Genomic DNA, 12120 nt, shown 5'->3' on the forward strand with positions numbered 1-12120 from the left:
CTAGAATAAGAACAATGCTAATTATAAGAACAATGCTAGTCATTGCTCGCATTTGCATGGGACTTTACACATTCCCGAAAGAGCAATCAGAAACACCAGCAGTTCTCCCTCAGGACCCGCAATGCACTGGTGTGTCCTCATTGGTTGTACTGTGTCAAAAGTCATTTGTTGCTAATAGTTTTTAAAATGATTTACTGCTGTTTTAATAAACAACAGTTGACCCAACGTTATCCCTCTAATAATGTCCCTCTCACTCCCTTGCTTTCGGATATTTCCTGGAAAGAGCACAAAAGGGTGGGGGTTTCAGCTACCTCCCCAATAATGCCTGGAGGATGGCAGTCCAAGGCACATGGTCTAGAGTCACTCAGAGGGAGGGCAACCAGTGGTCAATCCAATCTGGTTGTCATCAAGGGTGGGGCATGTGGGATAAGTGTTCCCATCAGATAGCTGAAGAAAGCAAGGCCCGTAGAAATATAGAGAAGAGCCTGACATCCCAAGGCTAGAGTCAGACAGAAGCTATCATCTGTGGGAAGGGGCAAGTAATACATCAGAGAAAAACACGAGGAACCAGACAGAATGCTGTTCAAACCCTGACTCGCTCATTCTGTGTGACCACAATGGCTCTCATCTGGCCTCAGTTTCAACATCTGTAAAATGGGGATCTTGCCAACACCACGTCTGATAGTGCTTGTTTGTGAGGATCAAAGGAAATAATAAGGAATGTCTAAGGCTGCTGGAACAGAAGACTCAGAGAGAAGAAAGGGGAAAGAACAATATTTAAACTATGCACCATGACAACTCCCAAAGGTACCTCAGGAAAATGACTCTCAACAACTTAGAGATGGAAACAACTATCTCCATTTTACAAAGAAAGAAACCAAGTCCTGCCGTCCTTTAGCTAAAAAGCAATGTGGCTAGAGAGTAATGTGGCTAGTCGGGCATAGTGACATAGGCCTGTGACTGGGGAGACTGAGGCAGCAGGATTGCAAGTTGGAGACCAGCCTCAGCAACTTTTTTTGAGGCCCTGTCTCAAAATAAAAAATAAACAGTACCGGTGATGTGGCTCAGTGGAAGAGCACCCCTGGGCTCAATCCCCAGTGCTAAAAGAAAGAAAGAGCAAGAAAAGGAAAAGAAAAAAGAAAAGAGGGAGGGAAGGAGGGGAAGAAGGAAGGAAGGAAGGAAGGGCGGAGGGAGGGATATAACAGAACTCCCAGTCCAGAGTACCAGGAGAATTGTCAGCTTTCGGTGATGTGAGTGGAAAATCAGATTGGAATGCAGAGAGAGTCATACGCCCAACAAATATTTATTGAACACTTACTTTGTGCCAGGCATGGTTCTCATTTATGAGGACATAACCCTGATCAAGACAAACCCATTCCCCAAAATTCAAGAGGGTAACTAAATCAACTCTAGGGTCCCTTCCATGTTATGGTGCCATTCTAACTCTACCATGATCCTGAGCCAAGTATCTGCTCCTTACCTCGGTCTCCTCTCATTCAAAACCCTTCCCAAGGGAAATCAAAAGGGAAACTGTCTACCCAATGCTTGCCTTTCACCCAACCCTGGTGTCCTGTGTGGCTTCCTGCCCAGCCAAGAACAAAGGCTGGAAGGACTGTTTCTCTGGGACATCATGTGCCTCCCTATAGGGTGTGGGGGCTGAGGACTCCAGCCTGTCCTAGGCCTGACCCTAGTGAGCTGTCTCTGGAAACAATGGTCAGAGGCATCTCCCCCAAGATCTCCACCAAGGATGGGAAGTGGGGCGTAGGGTGGGCTGGCCTGGGCATTGTTTGGAAGGCACATTTCCTGGTCGAGTTGGCAGACAAGCCCCTGGGATACTGGAGTGGACCCAGGAGGGACAGCATCTTTCTTCCTCTTCTCTAAAACAAAGCGACTGTTTCTGTTCCCATCTTCCAGCCCAGGCCAGTGCACAGCCCTACTGCCACACAGAAGTCCCTGTCCTGGGCCAGGAGGACAACACCCCTGCTCCCTAGCACAGGCCACTTTTTATGCACGCAAGGGGTGGGCAAAACCCAGGCAGTGGGACACGTCAGACACTTGTGCCATCAGGGGCCAGCAGAAGAGTTCTCCAATTGTCGGCCCAGGAATTGAGGGGCCCCGTGGGTGCACATGCAACCGAGAGGCAAGGTGGCACTCGGGAGGCGGAGTGTTGCCCAGCTGCTCAGGGGGTGGCCTGCTAATGCACTCTGTGGCCAGCCAGGTTGGTGGCCTGCTTTTCTTTCCTACTGAGCCTGAGTGGGGGCCGTGGGCACAGCTCTGCAGTGAGCACAGGGGAGGGGGTGAAGACCAAGGCTCCCAGCAACCAAGAGAAAAGAGCAAACCCTCAGCAATGCAAGGAACTCGCCCCCAGCCCCTGCCCCACCCAGCCCTGTTCTATGATCACACACGCACAAGCCCTCCACATGGCCATATTTCTTCTGCAACCCCCTCCCCACGCCACATCTGGGAAGGGCATTGCTGGGCTGTTGGGCCTCACCTCTGTGTGAACCTCTGCTTTGATCATGTCAGCCACAAGGAGGGAGAGCAGTTGGGAGGGGAAGTGGAGGAGAAAAATCGCCCTTTCTCTGCCCCTCCTTGTACACCTCTCTGGGGCTCCAAAGAGTCCAGCTGCTTGCAGAAGATCCTCCAGCCACACATGAACCCAGCGTTCTGAGTCCTGACCCTCCATGGGCCAAGGCCTCAAGGAATCCCACTGTATCAAGTGGAAAGAACTGGGGAATGTGCCCCCAGATGACAGAGAAGCAAAAAGCCACCTGTTTCTTCTCCATCCAAGCTATGTAGATAAATATAACACCCCTCCTATGACAGCCCCTGACTGTTCACAAAGCACTCCCCATATGCTTCTTTATCTCATCTTCCCAACAACCCTGGGAGGAAGGGATTATTCTTGTCCCCATTGTACAGATGAGCAAACTGAGGTTTCCACAAGCAAAGTGACTTCCTTGCTCCAAGTTGTCCAGCGAGGAAGAGGTGGCACCAGGACTTGATGTTAGGCCCATGGATCTCAAATGTCTTCTTCATCTGTAGTGGAGAACTCGGAGTCTGGACAGGAGAAGACTTGCCCTGCTGCAAAATGAGCTTGACCTTGCAACATAATATGCATTTATGGACTCCTTGGTTTCTAAGGTATGGTCATATTATGCTCAGGCTAGCCTGCCAGGCCTCCGAGCAGTCCCCAGTCCTGACAGTTTGTCAGCAGTACCTCTAGCTCTGACCCTGTTCCTTGTACCCCTCACTGGAATGCCACCTGGCTGGCATCAGGAGCCGGGGCCTGGGCCTGCCTCCATGGCCCTCCGGCTCGTGGGTCTGCACTGCTCTCAGTTCCTCTGATGCTCAGCCTATGGGGCTGAGGGTGGGGGATCTGGGGAGGGAAGCCTGAGTCACCCCAGGCCAGGAAGCACAGCACTTGGCATGGTTCCTGGCACGGCTGAGGACAGAGAAGGCGCATCGAGTTACCGAGGCTGGCCTAGGGCAGGGAAGAGGCAGGAGGGAAAGGGGTGTCATGAGCCCGTGGAGATGGGGGAACACACCGCCAACCAGGTTCCATGGCTCCAGCCAGGGGAAGGACCCAGGGAGAACTGGTGGCACCTGGAGGGGTGGGGACTACAGAGAGAGGCCAGCAGGACCTCTGTTCTGTCCAGCCTTCCTTCCCAAGCCAACTCCCCAGCCAGGCCCTCTCTCCCCGCAGAGGTGTGTGACAGCTGGGGCAGGGATCCCCCTGAACCCCACAGGGGTGGGCGCCACCTCCCACTGCCTCCCTCCATCTCTTCCTGTCACGTCCTTGGCCACCAGTGTTTCAAAATAGACTGGTTCTTGGCTGGCTGTTGACTTAGGAATCAAAAACATCAAGTTTCAAATTCATTCCCACAGTTTTAGCTCTCACCTCTGGGCAGACCATTCCAGTCCAAACTGCTCCTTTTGAGCTCCTGGCCCACAGAGTTGACAGCCTCCTGCATGTGTCCTCCAGGGTGACCCTCAGACACCTCCAGCTCAACTGGTTCTAAAGCAAAGCTCTTCTTTCCCCTCCCCCACAGCCCCACTCCTAAAACACAATTCAACCTTGAATTCTAGGAATAATGTCACCCCCCATCAGCTGTACATCATTTTTGATATTCCTCACCTCACTTTGTCCCTTCAACATATATGAACAGGTGGTACCAGGTACTGCCTGAGGGGATGGGGGACAGCAGTGAGCAAGTCACAATCCCTGCACCCACTTCAGTTTATAGTCTCATCTAATAAGTAACCAGAAAATCACTGATCAGTTGACAAGAAGTTGAGATGAGTGTAATCCCAGGGGCTGAGGGAACCCAGAAGAGGAGTATCAGGCCAGGCACAATGGATCATGTATGTAATCTCAGTGACTCAGGAGGCTGAGGCAGGAGGATTGCAAGTTTGAGACCAGACTCAGCAACTTAATGAGACTCTTGTCTTAAAATACAAAATACAAAGGACTGGGGATGTAGCTTAGTGGTAGAGTATCCCTGAGTTCAATTCTCATTACCAAAAAAGGAAAGAGGAAAGGAAGGAAAGAAGGAAGGAGGGAAGCAACTAATCAAATCCTGTATGTGGTTCATTGAAGTCCTCTCACAGAGCTAAGAGTATGTACAAAGGTAAGAGAACGTTGAGCAATTGAGAAACTTGATCACATGACGCTGTGGATATAGAGAGGCGAAGCTATAAATTGGGGGATAGGGTCTTACCTGGTAGGAGATGAGCCTGCAGAAATCGCTGGGCACCTGAGCACCTAGGCCTTACTGGCAAATGGAGGGAATTTAGCCTGCATCCTAAGAATGCTAGGAGCCATTAGAACGTGTTAAGAGAGCAAGTGAAACTGTGCCATAAATATCCAAAAGATTGCCCAGTCTTCCTCACCTTGACATTCAAACTGCTTCATTAAGCCAGGTGCAGTGGCTCAGGAGGCTGAGGCAAGAGGATCTAAAGTTCAAGGGCAACTTCATCAACTTAGTGAGACTGTGTCTCAAAATTTAAAAATAAAAAAATAAATAAGGGTTGGGGATGTGGTTCAGTGGTNTATATATATATATAAAAATACGGGACCAGGGATTGAACCACATCCCTGACCCTTTTTATTTTTTATATTTAGAGACCAGGTCTCACTAAGTTGCTGAGGCTGGGTTTAACTTGCAATCCACCTACATCAGCCTCCCAGGTCACTGAGATTACAGATGAGCACCACCACACCCAGACATATATCTCCAATTTGTCATCTCACTTACCTACTGTCCTTCAAGTTCAGATAGTTCCCAACTTATGATGATTCAACTAATGCTTTTTTGGCTTTATGATGGTGCAAACCTGATACATATTTGGTAGAAACTGCACTTCAAATTGTGATCTTTTTCTGGGATGGTGGGATGCAATACAATACCCTTCATGATGCTGGGCAGGGCCAGTGAGCAGAAGCCTCTGCTCAGTCACATGATCACAAGAGGAAACAACTGATATTCTACAGTATGCTGTGTTGCTAAGCTACAATGTTCTGGAGGCACAGTGATTGCATATTTGACTTAGGATTCTTTTCCACTTACAGTGCGTTTACTGGGACCTGGCCATTGTAAGCCAAGGGGCACCTACACATCCGTACCTCCCAGCGGCTTTCAGGATAAAGATGTGAATCTGCCTGTCACCTTCTGTTTCTGCCCCTGCTCCGTCCCTCTGGCAACAGCTTGCTCATTGAGGCCCCAGGAATCTTCCTGAAGCCCAGATCAGGCCTGGCCTGTGCATTTCCTTGCAGGCTCTGAGCAGACCCTGGATGAACTGTGGTTTCTCCAGTCTCCAATCCCAGCAGCCCTTGGCTTTGCAAAATCTTCCTGGGCCAAGAGTCCTATCAAAGTGTGACCCTACTTCTCAGGCCTTCCTTGCTCTCCACACTTGGTAACCCAGCAGCATCAAATGGAATTTTTTAGTTGGTCATCTGGATTTGCTTAGCCAAGGTAAGGAAAGGAGGCTGGTGGAGGGATGCTCCTGGAAGAGAAAGCCTGCACTCCATGATCGATACCCAGTTCCATCTTGGCAAGAGGAAGGGGAACCAGTTCAGCTGGATCTGCTCCCGGGAAGTTGCTGTTTTAGATGGAAGGGTGACATTTGTCCCATGGTGAAGAAACCCACCTTCCCCCATGGCCCCCTATGCCTTCCTTTTCTTGGCCAGGGAGGCTGTGGGGACTTAGGCGCTGATCAGATTCAAGGGACACAGAGAGCTTCCCACACATCCCCCAAACAAGGGACAGTTGAGGGTTCCCTCCCCTTCTCCTTAATATCCACATGCAGAGCCCCTTTCCCTGTATCAACTTGGGGCCTCAGGGCTGCTTTCGGGAAGTGGGGTGCTTCTGTACAGCCTAGCCTGGGGGGAGGGGGAAGAGATGGCTTAATATGGATTTTTGTGGTTGGAGGTGATTGGAATCCCAGCTGTGCTCTCAGCCCCCTCGCCTCTTCTGCATCAGCACCCCTCCTCCTTCAAAGATGGGCAGGAGGAAGGAAGGGAGGGAAGAGGGAGGCACAGCTGGCCTCTCAGGGCTGGGAGGTACCCCATACACTCAGCAGCCAGACTTGCCAAAATGATCAGCAAGCCCCAGAGCTTGATAGGGGGCAGACATTTAAGGCAAAAGCTATCCTAGGTGACTTGAACATATCTTCAGGGTCTATCCTTATAAAGTTTCCCCAAAGAGGAGATTCTCAATCCTGGCTTCACATTGGAATCACCTGGAGAGCTTATAAAAATGCCATTGCCTGGGCCCTAGGCCCAGAAACTCTGTTCTAATTTATCTTGGCTGGAGCCCAAATGTCGGTCCCTGTGCTTCAAAATCTCATTAGCAACTCAGGAGGCCTAGGCAGGAGGATCACAAGTTTGAGGCCAGCCTCAGCAATTTAGAGAGGCCCCATCCCAAAATAAAAATAAATAAATAAATAATAAAAAGAACTGGAGATGTAGCTCAGATGTACAGAAACCCTGGGTTCCATCCCTAATACCCCCGCCCCCTGAAATACTTTCCTTAAGGCCTTAATCATAGATAAACTTCCAATAAGGAGAGAAAGAAGAAAGGAAGGGGTAGGAAAAGGAAAGGAGAGCTGAGGAGGTGAGAGAAGGGGAGGTGGGGGAAGGGAGGCAGAGGAGGGAGGGGTCCTAGAGGCTTGAGGACCTTCAACAGGTAAGAGAGTGAGACAGTGGTCAGAGGGTTGGGGAGAAGAGCAAGTGTGTACTTGAGCCCCATCTTTTCCCTGGCTCTCCTGGGTTTCTCCTCCGAACACAGAGACAGTTTGACTCAGTGATCTTCAAGATTCATCTTGTTCTGTGGGCACGGCGTCTAGTGACAGAAGAGAGGAGCAAAGCTCTCTGGGAGCCCAGAAAGTCCCCCAGATTCCAGGAATCCCAAGAGGCGTTGCAGCTCTGAAGAATAAGGAGGATTTGCACAGGCCCAGGAGGTGAGAAGGGGTGGAAGTGGGGGGGGGGCGGTCAGGGCAGCACTAGGTGAACGAACATTCCAGGCCAAAGAATTGGAGTGAGGAAAAAACACAGAAGCAGGAAAACACCGGGAGTGTTTTGGAAATCCTGAGTAGTCAGTGTGTCGCGGCCAGGGCCTCGGATGCTGGGGGTGGGATGGGGGAAGTAGCGTGATGATATAGAAGATGAAAGGGACAATGGGTGTGGTCTGGTAGATTCGAAACCTGTGTCTGTCCCACAGCTGTGTGACCTGAAGAGAAGTCACTGAACACAGCCTCATTTTCCTCATTGGTTCCAACACTCATTCTCCCCTCTGGGGAAGGGATGGAAGAAGAAAGAGCCATTTTTGGCTGGGTTTCTAGAAAGATCCTACACGTGGGGAATGACAGTAATCCCCAAGTGTGAGCCAAACGACCAAGGAGTCACTCACAGAGACTCTGGTCCCTTCCTTCATTTTATGTCAACTAGGCTTCCCAGTCAAGGGGACCGAGCCAAGAGAATCAAAACTCTGGACTAGAATGCAGACAAGCGTGGTAGAGGTCCCCAAAAGGCAATGGCCAGCCCCATCTGCCTCTCTCAGATAGCCGCAGAGGGAGGGACAGGCAGGAAGGGGCCTTGTATTTCCTGGCGTATACCTCAGCCACACCTTTGCCCAGCCAGCCCATTTTACAGATGAGAAAAGGGCCAAGTTGCCAGGAAGCAGCAGAACCAGGCCAGAACCAGGACTATCTGACTCCTAAACTCACACTTGCACCTGCCAGTCCAGCAACTGTGTCACTTGGCTCTGAGAATGCCCCATCTGTGACTGTGTGTCTGGACAGCCTCTGTTGGCTCCCTCTGCTCAAGATGGCCAATGGGTTCCCTTTCTGGCCCTCCCTCTTCTTCCCTTCATCTGCCCTGTTCTTCTCTGGCACGCTCTCTCTACAGCCAGCCCTGAAGCCTGTGTCTGTCCTCTCCACTGGGACCCAGACAGATGACATTGGAATAATTGAAGTGTCCTTCTTATGACCTTGAGTTCTGGCAAGGCTGACTTCCCTTGTGGTGATTGGGGCTGATGACAGCTGAGTGGCACAAGGACACACACACACACACAGACACACATCGATGAGCCACGTCAGAGCAGGCATGGGCAGGATCCCCCAGTTGCCTGCCAGGGCAGCTTCCCGCCCCCACAATGCAGACAGCTGGGAATACCCCTATCAAGTGACAGGGCTCCACCTCCATCCTACCTCCTCTTCCCAGCCAGGAACACGCCTGCCGACTGACGGGGCACAGTCATTTCCTACAGCTTCAGATACATCTCCACGTCACCCCTGCCAACAGATGGGACACAGCCACCTCTTCAAGACATAAACAACATGGGCAAGTTGCACATAGAATTGCAAGGGACACTCTGGGTCCCCAGGCTGCATATATAGATACCAGCCTCTTCAGGACTTGGGAACTGATGAACACCAGTGTCACCAGGCCCCTATTCCAGGTCCTCACTGTGTGACAAATAGAGCAGGAATGCAGGTATTGGAGATGCCTGGATGTATCTGGGTAGTCTTGGGCCTTCCATGGCCCAGTACACACGTGCAGTTCAGGCTGCCTCTGGGGACAAGCATATGCACACGTACACATGTGCTCACACATGCACCCAGAGGCCTCCAGCTCGCATAGGTGTCTTTTTGTTGTTATTGTTGTTGTTGTACCAGGGATTGAACCAGGAGTTGCTTACGTTCCAAATACAGGTCTGAACACATACCTAAACCAGGCACTGGGATAACAGATAGAAATCAGAAAACCATTCTCCATGGAGCTATTAAGCTAGAAGAGACCCCCAAAGAGACCCCCCCCCAAAGGTGACAAGCTGGGGCTGAGGTTGTGGCTCAGCGGTAGAGAACTCGCATAGCATGTGCGAGGCGCCGGGTTTGATCCTCAGCACCACATAGAAATAAATAAATAAAAATAAACGTATTGTGTCCAACTACAACTAGAAATTAAATATTTAAAAAGGTGACAAGCTGTAAGACCTATTGTGTCTGGAAGGAGCAAGGTGATGTTCTGGCCCTCTGAGTCCTTGCCAAGACCATACCTGGGAGACTTTGTCCAGTGACAGGCCTCAACCAGTGAGGGATCACGGAGCAGGCTCTGTGAGAACAGTCTGAGCAGAAGGGACCATTTGGCTTGGAATAGAGTCAACTTGGGATTGAGCCATCTGAAGGGCTGTCACAGGGCACAGGCCATGTGTAGCCACAGGAGACAGAGCTAGTTTGAACCTGTTGGTGGAAGCCACAGGAAGACCACTTGGAATGACTGATCCCAGAATGCCAGTGGAAGGAAGGAGCCTCCCATCAATAGAGGTGAGCCAGCAGAGCTCAACTGACCCCTGGGTGGAGGCTGCAGCTAGATGACCTCGAAAGGTACTTTTGACCCTGAGATTCCATGACTCTGGCATTTGAATTCAACTTGTTCATGCTACAGATGAGGAAACTGAGGCCCAGAGAGAGGCAGGGAATGTTTGAGGTCACACAGAGCGTTATTGGTCCTCTGAGAACTAGACTCAGGATTCCTCATGCTCCGTCTTGGATCCTCCCACTCCTTGGAAGTTTGGGCCAGAACAAACCTCCTGGCCAGGAGATCCAGAAGCTCCTCTCTTCCTTCGGCGTCCTGGGTGGTCTGACACCCTGTGGTCTTTCCCAGCCCCTGCCTGGACTCAGCTGATGGATGAGCTCCTTGTTGGACTGCCTCTGGCTCCGGCTCTGGCTCTACAGATGGACGCTCTCAGGCTGAAAGGAGATCCACATTTGACCCAGAGCCAGATGTGGAGCAAAGAGAAGTGGGAAAATGGGAGATCCAGGGACTTGAGGGGGGCTGCAGAGCCTGGGGGCTATGGCTGGGATCCATAGACCTGGTGAACCCCTCAAAAACTTGGCACATAGTAGGTGTTCAATAAATCACATGGAGACAAGGAGGAAAAAATCTTCCTCTGGAGCAGGGACATTGGGAATGCCAGTGAATGGAGCTAAGGGTCCCGCAGACTCTTAGCAGAAATCCTGAGGCCTGGGACATGGGTCTTTGGAATTATCCCTCATAAATTTAGAGCTTCCCTAGCCCTCATCCTGGACCCCACCACCACCCCAGCCTTTCTCCCCTGAGAAGAACTCCCCAGTCCAGCCTTTCCCCTGTGCCCTTGCTTGTGAAACCCGGATGACTTCTGTCCTACCCATCAGGGCAAGGCGACTTGCTAAAGTGCCAAGAGATTTCTGCAGAAGAGGGGCTTCTTGTTAGTAAGAATGCCGCAAAACAGAAGACTCCACCCACAAACCAAGCCCTTCATGAGTCAGTAAAATTATCATAGGGGCTTAGGGGTTGGGAGAACAGAAAGGTCAAACCCCAGGTGACCTGGGACAAAACTGGAGTATGGACCTCCAGTCTCCCAGGGCACAGGTATTTTCTCACCAGCCCTTTGCATGTTCTGGTGACAAACTACTTTCCACTTTTTCATGGGCCCTTTGCAATTACAAATGAGGCAACCATTATTACCCTCGTTTTAAGAAAAAGAACTAAAGGCAAGAGAGGCACAGCATCTTTCCAACTATCTTTCCTTAAAAATCAAGAATGTGGCGAGTTAATTGGGGGCAGGGGAGTTGGTAATAGAAATGGTGACTTAGGAAAGCAGACCTGATGATGGAGTTCCAGGCCCATTTCAAGGCTATGAGGGACATTTGTGAAGCAGTGAGTTCAAAACATCACTATGGATAGGCTGCCTAAGACCTACTGGAGCAATTAACGTGTGTGTGTGTGTGTGAGTGTGTGTGTGTGTGTGTGTGTGTGTGTGTGTGTTTGGGCTCTATGATTGGTAGGCCCAGAAAGGACTGATATTTTTGTTGTTTCATTGGGAGTTCTGGGGATAGAACCCTGAGCCTCATGCATGCCAGGCAAGTGCTCTACCACTGAACCACACCCTAGCCCAGGGATCATTACTTTTAACAAGCACGTCAGGAGAATCTGACATGTGGCCAGATTTAGAAATAACTGCTTGGGGTAGCCAGAGTCTTCCAGTCCAAAGGCAGGGCCAGTCCTGGGAAGAAATACCTCTGGAGGATACATATTTCCACAAATTTCAACCCTACTTCTGGTGATAACATGGGAGCAGGGGCTGTGTGGATATTGACTAGCTAACCATTCATCACCACTTCCTCTTCCCTTTCAGACCCCAATCTGTTCATCCACTTCTGAGCAACCTGCATGTGGGAGGCTGCACTATGGGGGCTTGATCTTGGTTAGTCTCAGCCAGTGGTTCATCCCCCTGGCTGCATATTTCACTCACTTGCAAAGGTTTTTTAAAATAGTAGTAATTGGGCCTTACTTCCAGAGATTAAATTGGTCCAGGAGAGCAGTCTGAGCACTGGTATTTTTTTTAAAAGCACACCAGGAAATTCTAATGGGTAGCCAGGATTGAGAGTACTGATCTCAGTCAGCCACGATAATTTTAACTTCTTTGCCACGTGGTTGGCTTCAGTTTGGCATGTGACAATTCTGTACAGTGAGAAGCATTAACAGAAAGCTGCTGGAATTTACTGGGCAAGGTCACTTTGTTCTGAAAAAGTGACCCAAAGCAAAGCCATGACTTCTTCCTGTCTTGGGGTCTTATT

At 50.4% G+C, this 12120-nt stretch overlaps 1 long non-coding RNA gene across 1 annotated transcript; it reads left to right on the forward strand.

Moving 5' to 3' along the window:
* Window positions 1-2795: 2795 nt before the first annotated feature.
* On the forward strand, window positions 2796-9349 carry LOC125614432. The gene is made up of 4 exons (XR_007345020.1): window positions 2796-3144; window positions 5573-5975; window positions 7290-7461; window positions 8723-9349. It is a non-coding gene; the product is annotated as an uncharacterized LOC125614432 (long non-coding RNA).
* Window positions 9350-12120: the final 2771 nt, after the last annotated feature.

Source organism: Marmota marmota, unplaced genomic scaffold (assembly GCF_001458135.2).
Source record: "Marmota marmota marmota unplaced genomic scaffold, marMar, whole genome shotgun sequence".
Classification (NCBI taxonomy): domain Eukaryota; kingdom Metazoa; phylum Chordata; class Mammalia; order Rodentia; family Sciuridae; genus Marmota; species Marmota marmota.